General features: G+C 48.7%; 1 long non-coding RNA gene across 1 annotated transcript in view; it reads right to left on the reverse strand.

The window, feature by feature from the left end:
* The window catches only part of LOC119472956, a 55738-nt gene extending 45810 nt beyond the window's left edge, over positions 1 to 9928 (reverse strand). Inside the window, exons 1-3 of the long non-coding RNA XR_005202122.1 lie at positions 9793 to 9928; positions 6343 to 6347; positions 3843 to 3846 (exon numbers count right to left, since the gene is read on the reverse strand). This is a non-coding gene — a long non-coding RNA (uncharacterized LOC119472956). The remainder of the gene's footprint in view (positions 1 to 3842; positions 3847 to 6342; positions 6348 to 9792) is intronic.
* Positions 9929 to 10189: the final 261 nt, after the last annotated feature.

Consider the following 10189-nt stretch of genomic DNA (forward strand, 5'->3'; position numbering starts at 1 on the left):
GTGCGTGAGGATGCATCTCCAGCCGAGGATCTGGCTGCAGCTCAGGGCTGAAGGATGGAACCCAAGCCTGGGACTGGGAGAGCCAGAAAGTCAGGCTGGAGCCCCGGTTTGGGAACCGCACTTTGGGTCTGTGGATTAGCCAGGACTCTTTCCATTCCAGGTGACAGTCACCTAATTCCAACTGACTTCAGCCAAAATGGAGCATTTATGGATACATATAACAACAGCAACAACAAAAAACCCAATGAACAAATATCCAGGGCTGGCATGATGACGTCAGGTGTGGCTGAGTCAAGGGGCTGAAGGGTGATGGCAGGGACTGTTGTCTGTGGCTGTTACCCTCAAAAGGGCTTCTCAGTGATGGCCATGATGAGAACAAAGAATTTCCCCTTGTGCAGGGAAGTTAATCTCTTTGTTCTACGCAGGCCTTCAATGGATTGGACAAGGCCCACTCACCCAATGGAAGGCAATCCTTTGATTCAAACATTATCAATTTAAATGTCAATCTTATCCAAAGACGCCCTCCAAGTTGACATAGGAGATGAACCACCACACTGCCCAGGTAGCCTTGACATAGTCTCTTACATCATTCCCGCATGTCAGAACGAACGTGCTTATGCTCACCCTACCTTAAGGACAATAACATATTGTCATCCTTCTGTTGAGCAACCTTCACGCTTCCTGAGGACCCCACTGATGTGGTTTGGCTGTGTCCCCACCCAAATCTCACCTTGAATTGTAGCTCCCATAATTCCCACATGGGAGGGATCCAGTGGGAGATAATTGTGTCATGTAGCATCTTCCCCATACTATTCTCATGGCAGTGAATAAGTCTCATGAGATCTGATGGTTTTGTAAGAAGTTTCCCCTTTTGCCTGGCTTTCATTCTCTCTTGCCTGCCACCATGTAAGATGTGGCTCTTGCCTTCCACCATGATAGTGAGGCCTCTCCACTACATGGAACTGTGAGTCCATAAACCTCTTTTTCTTTATAAATTACACAGTCTTAAGTATGTCTTTATCAGCTGTGTGAAAATGGACTAACACACCCACTTTTCAAAATCACCTTTCTTCTGTTCCCTATGCTGGGCCTTCTCCCTTTTGGAGCAGGCAGGCCTAGGCTCCCCTTTCCCTCACGTCTCAAGCTGTCGCCAGTTCTCCCTTCTGTCTCATCCTGGAGCCAAACTGATGGCGCTCCCCACTTGCTCTCTCCTTCATGCTCAGAGGCTCTCACTCCTTCTTTCAGCTGATTTCCCTCCATGGCTCAGCCCTGCTGTGTTCCACCAGTACGTGGAATGGCACGTCTGCACCAGGGAGAACTCCCCCACCCTGCAGCATGCAGCTTGTCGGGCTGGTGTGGGGTGGACCACAATTCACAAGAAGCCCTTTGAGAACGGGCTCCTGTCTTCTGCCCACGTAGACCCAGCGCTGTCACATGCCTCTTTCCTCCAGATTCAAATTTCCTGGGCCACCACCAAAGATGCAGAGGCAATTCAGGAAATGCAAATCTTTCAATGGAAGCTTGGGCTTTTCCTCCTGACGTATAGCCTGGGTGAGTGCTCTTCAGAAAGAGATTGTGAAAAAAGGCTTCCTAGATCTCCTTTTCCCCACTCTATCCCTGCTCCTCCAGCGGTCCTACAGCTACAATCTCTAGAAGTCATTTTTCAGAAGGTCCTGAAAACCTGGGGCTCAGGTAGGCCCAGTGGAGTACAGCCAACTAGAATGGTCATCTCAGGACATCACCAGTGTCCACTCCACCTTCCTGCTCACTGCACTGACTTCTGCGTGGGGGCCCTTTTCACCCACTCTCCAATTTGCATAGTTCTGGATGGCTGGCCCTTTGCTGGAGCCTGGGGTGGGCGTAGGACTCGAGCCTGGCCTACGACGACTTTGCTTTTGGCCACAGGGATGGGAGCAGCAATGGGCTGTGGGATTTATGGGTCATAAAAGCAAGACCAAGACTTCTGCTGGAGTTATCAGGAAGAAGACTCTCTCTCTCCTGGGACTGCAAAGATGGTAGGGTGCATGCTGAAGGTACTGCTCATGTGAAGGCTGCTGAGGAGTCTGGTGGTTCCTCTTATATGTCAACTTGGAGGGAATCTTTGAATGAGATTAGTGTTTAAATTGATAAACTCTGAAGAAGCAGATCACCCCCCATGATGGGGCGGGCCTCATCCAATCCGTTGAAGGCCTGAATGGAATAAAACGGATTGGCTTCCCTGATGAGGGACTTCCTCAGCAGCCCACCTTCAGACTTCATCTGCATTGTCAGCTCTTCCAGGGCCCTGCCTGCCGACCTCTAAACCAGAGCTGCACCATCGGCTCTCCTGTGTCTCGAGCCTGACAGTCCACACTCCAGGTTTGGGCTTGCCAGTCTCTGTAATCAGGAGAGCCAATTCCTTAAAATAAACAGCTTCATCTTATCTCTGTATCTATGTATTTATATCATCTATGTTTATGTCTCATCTCTATATCAACTATCTCTATCTGTCTGTCTGTCTGTCTGTCTACCATCTATCTCTCCTATTAGTTCTGTGTTTTCTGGAGAACCCTGACTAAAAGTGGGGAAGAGCTTCTGTACTGTGAAGGGGCTTCTTAAATAATGAGATGGAAACAATGTTGCTACTTTAGTTTTCTTTTTTGAGACGTGGTCTCACTCTCTCCCAGGCTGGAGTACATTGGCATGATGACAGCTCATTGCCACCTAGATCTCAGGCCGTCCTCCCAACTCAGCCTCTAATAGCTGGGACTATAGGTGCACATCACCACACCTGGCTCATTTTTTAAAAAATTTTTATAGAGATGGGGGTCTCACTATGTTGCCTAGGCTGGTCTCAAACTCCAGGACTCAAGTAATCCTCCCACCATGGCCTCCCAAAGTGCTAGAATTACAGGCGTGAGCCACTGCACCTGGCCGTTTCACCAGTGAATGCAATGCTTTGTCATGATATGGAAATTGTCAGTTTAAACATTATCCAGTCATTGAGATTAGCCAGGCTACAGGATTATCAAGTGTGTCCCAACAGAGCTTTCACACGTAGAGCTACAGCGTCTAAACTACACTGTGGTGCCCCAGTGCGGATGCATGGGGACAAGACAGGCACACAGAGACATCTGTTGGACATCAAGGGAAACGACAATGTCTGCTGGAGGTGGAGCTGACCGCTACTACTAAGATGTTTAAACTTTAACAACTTAATAAATGCAATTTTTAGGTATTTCTTTTGGCCTAGAAGCACCATGAGAAAAAAAGGGCTAAGACACTAAGGGTTCATGAACTGGGAAAGTTTGAAAACCTCTGGCTTAATGGACAATTGCTGACGTTAATGTTTTGTATTTAAGAATAAGGGGTAAGGCCAGGCGTGGTGGCTCATGCCTGTAATCCCAGCACTTTGGGAGGCCGAGACGGGTGGATCACGAGGTCAGGAGATCGAGACCATCCTGGCTAACATGGTGAAACCCCATCTCTACTAAAAATACAAAAAAATTAGCTGGGCATGGTGGTGCGCACCTGTAATCCCCGCTACTTGGGAGGCTGAGGCAGGAGAATCCCTTGAACCCAGGAGGCAGAGGTTGCAGTGAGCCAAGATCACGCCACTGCACTCCAGCCTGAGCAAGACTCCGTCACAAAACAAAACAAAAAGAATAAAGCGTGAGTCGTTAAAATAGTTTTGTGATGGGCAATCTGAAAGTAGCCTAAACGTTTCCTTAAAGATGACCTCCTGCAGCAGGGGACATGAAGTCAAGGCTCAGGTGTCCATGGGCTGTTTTGTCTGCTCTGCACCCAGTGGTTCCAGTTTATTTGGAGGAATCCTCTTCCTCATTGCCAGTTTCTGATCTCACCTTTCTCAAGATCCATTTCTTATGGACAGGTAGACCCCACCTCTGACTCCAGAGGTTGCATGGGACCAGGCTTGGCCAGTGAGAGGCCCTCAACCCAGGGCCTCAGGATGTCTTTCAGGATGGCCCTCAGAACCAGGCTTGGTAATCTTGGCAAGTCCCGGAACTTCACCCAGGACGTGCACAGGCTTTTTGAGATGAGCAGCTCTTTGTCTGCTAGGACTGACCCTTGGAGAATGTAAGCCTGGAGCTTCTGGGGGCCCCATGCGGAGGTGACTGCCCTGAGAGTGAAGTTGAAGCAAGAAGACTTCACATCCTGATGACGTTTTTATAGCACCTAGAGCCAGGCATGCCTGAAGCACAGATTTCTTTGTCTTTTTTGAGACAAGGCCTTCACTCTGTGGCCCAGACCTAGTGCAGTGGCACAATCACGGCTCACTGCAGCCTCAACCTCCTGGGCTCAAGTGATCCTCCTGCTTCAGGCTCCTGGATTGCTGGGACTACAGGCCTGCGCCACCATGCCCGGTTAATTTTTTTTTTTAATTTCTGTAAAGACAGAGTCTCTATATGTTGCCCAGGTTGAACTTGAACTCAGCCTGAGTTGACACAAGTGATCCTTCTGCCTTGGCCGCCCAAAATGCTGGGATTACAGGCACGAGTCACTGTACCTGGCCAGATTTCTTTTTTAGATTCATAGACTTTATTTTTTTAGAGTAGTTTTAGATTTACAGAAAAATGGAGTAGATGATACAAAGTTTTCATATGCCACACCTCCTATATCCTTGCAGTTTCCCTGGTATCAACATCTTCCATTACTAGGGTATGTTTGTTACAATTAATAAGCAAAAGATAATACATATGGATACATTATTATGAATGTAGATGGATACATTATTATTAGTCCATTGTTTCTTCATATTTCCTTGGTTTTTACCCAGTGTCCTTTTTTCTGTTCTGGGACCCCATCTCGGAAACATTGCATCTAGTTGTCATGTGTCCTAAGGCCCCTCTTGGCTGTGACAGTTTCTCAGCCTCTCATTTTGGTGACTTTGCTGTGACAGTTTCTCAGTCTCTCCTTGTTTTGATGACTTTGCCGGTTTTGAGGAGCCCTGGTCAGGTGTTTTGCAGGGTTCTCCAGAACTGGCATTTGTCTTATGGCAGAGCTAGTGTTCATACCCATACCCGGACTGTCTGATTCTACAGGCAGTGGACATAAGCACGTGCCACATTGCTTCTGGACCTTGTCCAAGGCAAGGGTGCTGGCCTGCAGGTTTGATACCTGGGTTTGGGCCCTGCTCAGTTTGCATTCACTCTCTGAGGGAGATAATTATTCACACTTGATCAAACTTTATGTCTTCCTAGGAAAAAGAATCTCTGGAGAACTCTAAGAGTCCTTACACAGTAGAAATCCTTGATTTTACATTTGCAAAGAATGTTGAGGTGTACCTCTGCCTGTTATAGGATGCAAAGTCTTTCTGTGTACCCCTGGAAGAACAATGGTACAGGAGGTGAGGTTCTTCACTGGGAACAGAGAAGGCAGCAGTCAATATAGTGAATCAACTCACATCCATGAAACACCTGAGGTCTCCTTCAGCAGGGGCCCATGGCTATGTAGGCTCCTCACTCCCACATTGTCCAAGGGTCAGCTGTGTTTTATTTTTTCCAAGTCTGCCTGCATACCCATTTTTCTGGCCAGCATCACAAAAGCCAAATATAATTCAGGCTCCTTTTTAGGCTTCTCTGTCTCCTCTTCTTCCTTTCTCTAGTTCGAGATATTCATCCTTTCATTCTTAGCCCTCAATCTCTTGTTCCTTTTATGTCCTCTATGTATTCAGAGGATTCGTTCAGCCTCCTGCCTTCAACCAGGAATGCCTCCAACCATACCAACTTAATTTCCATTTCTCCCCACAGGAGCAACAAGGTTTTCCATCCTCCCTGATCCCACCTATGGCTGTGGTTTCTCTGGGTGGTCAGTAGAGACAGTGGAAGGGGGAACAGATCATGAAGGAACGCAAGGGAATTTTGGGAAACTGATGGGAAGGTTCTGTATTTTTGCTGAGATGATGGCTTCACGGGTGAATGCATAGGTCGAACCTCTCACTACACTACACGTTTCAGACACACTCAGTTCACTGTATTAATTTAAACCTTAATAGGGTTGTAAAAATATATGAGTGTTGGACATCTGTGACTCTTTTGTGCTATGAATTAAGAAACTGTCTCCAACATGCTATGAGAGCTTGTCTAGAAATCTGGCCTTGATCTTGTTGTTGTAAAGGTGGCATCTCAGTAGTTACCAGATCCAGGGATGGAGTCATAGAATGAAAGAAGTGGAAATACCCATAGGAGTGATCTGGCCCAGGCCTTTCATTTTACAAGTGAGGAACCAGAAGCCCACAGAGGTCAGCGATTTGTCCAGTCACCCAGCTACTTTGTGGCAAGGTCAGGGTTGGAACTTGGGTGTCCTGACTCAGTCACTGGTCTGCAAACTCCAGAAGGGTACTGTGGCTCCAGGAAGGTCAGCTGTGGTCATGAGCCAAAGGGTCACACAGCCAGAGCCCAGCACAGTGCCTGGCACAGAGAGCCTTGTATGAATCATGCGTGTGCTGGTAAACCAAAAATAAAATTCTAAGCCTCCCAACCAGCTGACTGGACCCCTTCTCTCAACAAAGGGCCTTCCAAAGTTAACCTGAAACACTAGTTCAGGCCATGATGGGAGAGGGGAGGAGGCATGCCTCATTATGCCCTCTTCCTCCTCCTTTTGGAATTCAGGCACCACTAACGAGCTTTAACATTAAAACAGAGACATTAAGATCGGCCAACCAGAGTCTTTCTAGCAGTAAGACACATCACACGATAGATTGCAGGCCCTGAAAGAAATCAATGCATTTTACCCCAAAATAAATTTCTTTGACATATTTTGAAATGGCCCAGCAAAGCTGTGTCTTGTGGGGAAAACATTCTGTAGAAAATCCTCTTCCCTTTCCAGATATTTTCCCTGATCCAGGAGAAAACAAAGAGTCTGGCACCTTTTTAAGTCTGATAAACATTTACAATCTATTCTCTCTGAAGTCTGCTACCTGGAGGTTTCATCTGCGTAATAAAAACCTCGGTCTCCGCAACTCCTTATCGTAACCCAGATACTCTTTTCCATTGATTCCAGGTCTTAAGTCTTCCAACCAACTGCCAATCAGAAAATCTTTCAATCTACCCAGGACCTGTAAACACCCCTCCCCAACCTCAGCTTCAAGTTGTCGCATCTTTCTGGATTAAACTACCTTACATGTATTGATCGATGTCTCACATCTCCCTAAAATGCATAAAAACAAGTTGTATACTGACAACCTTGGGCACGTGTTCTCAGGACCTCCCGGAGCTGTGTCATGGATCATGGTCCTCATATTTAGGTCAGAATACATCTCTTCAAGTATTTTACAGAGTCTGACTCTTTGTCAGCACACTCTTCCCTTCCAAGTGCTTGTACCGCTGCCTGTTGCTCTGCAGCAGCGGGGCACCCAGGGTCAGAAAACTGACCGTGCACTCTGTCAACCCAGCCTCAACAAACAGGACATGGTGGCCTGGACCCACACATCTCAGCCATCTGTGAGGAAAAACACCAGGGCTTTTGGTTTTGCTTTGTTTGAAATTTCCAACTTATTTCAAACCGACACTTTCATAAATCATAAAATTGAACTATTCGAAAAATGAAATAGAAATGAACACATAAAATGAAATGCAGCCCACACTATTTTTTTTTTGAGACAGTATCTCACTCTGTCACTCAGGCTGGAGGACCCTGGTGCAATCGTGACTCACTCCAGCCTCAGCCTCCCAGGCTCAGGTGATCCCCTTGTCTCAGCCTTCTAAGTAGCTAGGACCACAGGTGTGCACCATCATGCCTGCTCATTTTATTTTGGGTAGACATGGGGTCTCCATGTTGCCCAGGCTGCATACTTTATAATTACAGTCGACCCACATAACCCAGTTAACTTTGTTAGGTTGCTTTAAAGGTTTCTAAGCATTTACTCTCCATTGCCATGCTTATCTCTTCATGGACTAGTAACAAGTGGTTTGCAGACCAGTAGTTATCTCTGTTCCCCAAGTCCAGAAGCATTTCCCAGAAGACCCAGACTTTAATCACCAAGAAATACAGGCCACCTGGCTACCAAGCCCAGGCTTTCTAAGGTATAGGAGGATCACATCAGAATATGGATTGAATTGGAGTGAAGCTTTCGGCGTGGCTCATGAATCATCATTTGAATTGAGACTGTAGACACTGATGTATTATTCATTGTCTTGAGCAGTAAAAACTCACAAAGCTTCTCAGTGTCCTAGCCCAGAATAGCTTAATTGGGTACTGTTCCTCTGCAATGCAAAGTGCCTGTTTAATTCTCAGTTCTGCATTTTTACATCAGAACCGGCCCAGTAAGAGGCATCTTCTATCTTTAGTTCCTGGCTTATTGCTCTTTGCTTAAGTGTGAATGCTGGGCCCTTCCCTGCAGAGCTTCTTGCCAGAGTGCTGTCCCCAGATTACCCTGAGACTCAGATGCTGCGTGAGCAGCTGCTGGGCACAGATGGGGAGAGGAAGGCAGCGCCCATCTGAGGTTTAAGGAGCAAAGCCAGGCCTCGGTGTCACTTACGCCGGGGGAACTAGGCTCCTCTGAGCAGAGCCATGGTAACCAGGTCAAGCCCAGAATGAAGCTGGCCATGACTCAAAGCTGAGCCCTGAGAACGTGAGCCTTGAAGACCCAGGTCCCTGACCTGTAAAGTGAGAATCATTGCATGGACAGAGTAAGGCTACTGAGGCTGTGACAGTGCAGAAAAAGCCATGAGCAAAGCCTGCCATGCACTGAACACTCAGGGAACGAAACAGCGCCAGGGAAAGCTGAGCAACAAGACCCCAGGGTGGCCTCAGGCCCTTAGAACCATCGGCGCTACCCAATTCCCTGTCTCACCACCAAGTCCCTCCCTGCAACAGGATCAAGTCCCCTTGACATTCTTCACATCAATCCCGGCAGCGAGTTGCACCCTTGAATGCCTCTGCAGTAACAGGGCATCCAGCATCAGAAAACTGAACGTACACTCTGTTGACCCAGCCTCTGCATGCTCCAAAGCCTCAGACTTGGATTCACAGGGCAGCCACAGTGCTCCCATTGCCCCCTCCAGGAAGCCCTTCTGGTCACACACGGAGAACTCAACACTTACAGGCAGCCCTCTGCTTTTTTAAAACAAAAACAAAAACAGTCTTATTCTGTTGCCCAGGCAGAAGCGAAGTGGCCCCATCACGGCTCCCTGAAGCCTCTCCCTCCTCCCACAGCAGCCTCCTGAGTAGCTGGGAACACAGGAGCATGCAACCACACCTGGCTCATTATTTGTTGTAGACGCAGGGTCCCCGTGTGTTTCCAGCCTGACCGTGCACTCCTGGGCTCAAGTGATCCTCCCACCTTAGCCTCTCAAGGTGCTGGGATTACAGGTGTGAGCCTCCGTGCCTGGCCCAGCCCTCCGCTATGACCAAGAGTACAGAATCCTATGCCGAGCCACGTCAGCCTGGCCGTGGCCCAGCAGATGGCGGCGTGCAGGCTGGACATCCAGGCTCTGGCTTCATGTGTGATGTCCTCAAGACACACATCTCAGCTCCTGCAGTCACTTCTCCCATGTATAGCTCCACAATTCCCGCCATCCTTGTCCCTCCTCCGAGAAGGCAACTTCCCTCCTAACACTCTTCCCAGAGTGAGCACGAGGGGCCGAGGGGCCCAGGGGCCGGCGCGGTGGTCCAGGCATGCGCCAGCTGTGGGCTCTGACACAGGGCCATCAGCCCTCACCCAAACAAGGGCCTCCAACAATGACCCCACCTCCCAGAGTGCCCAGGTCCTTTCTCTCCCCTCTGAGCTTCCGGTGGCCTGGAAGCCTGCACTGTTTTGCAGAGCTGCTTCCAGACTCATCCCCATCCCACACTCCCCAGAGGTGGACCCCAAACTGACCTTTCTGGACCCTGGAATGTGCAAGATTCCCAGGGCCCTCAGCCTTCCTCTTTCCGACCCTGCAGCTGCCTTGTCCCACGCCTGGGCCTCCTGGGGCTCTGTTCCTCCTGCCCACCCCCTTCAGCAGGCACCACCCAGGCTCAAAGCCCCAAGCTGGTTTCCCTTCCCTTCCCACTCCCTTTCCCTCCGTTTCTTTCCTTCCCTTCTCTCCCCCTCCCCTTCTCTCCCCCTCTCCCCTCCCCACCTACCCTCAGTCTTGGTGGATTGTCGTGGACTTGCTGTTGCTCGTTCACTCATCAAACATTTGCTGAGAATCTTTTATGTGCCGTTGCTGTTCCAGCCACAGGGAAGAGCAGGGAACATCACGTC

The sequence above is a fragment of the Cebus imitator genome, unplaced genomic scaffold (assembly GCF_001604975.1).
Source record: "Cebus imitator isolate Cc_AM_T3 unplaced genomic scaffold, Cebus_imitator-1.0 Scaffold125, whole genome shotgun sequence".
NCBI lineage: Eukaryota > Metazoa > Chordata > Mammalia > Primates > Cebidae > Cebus > Cebus imitator.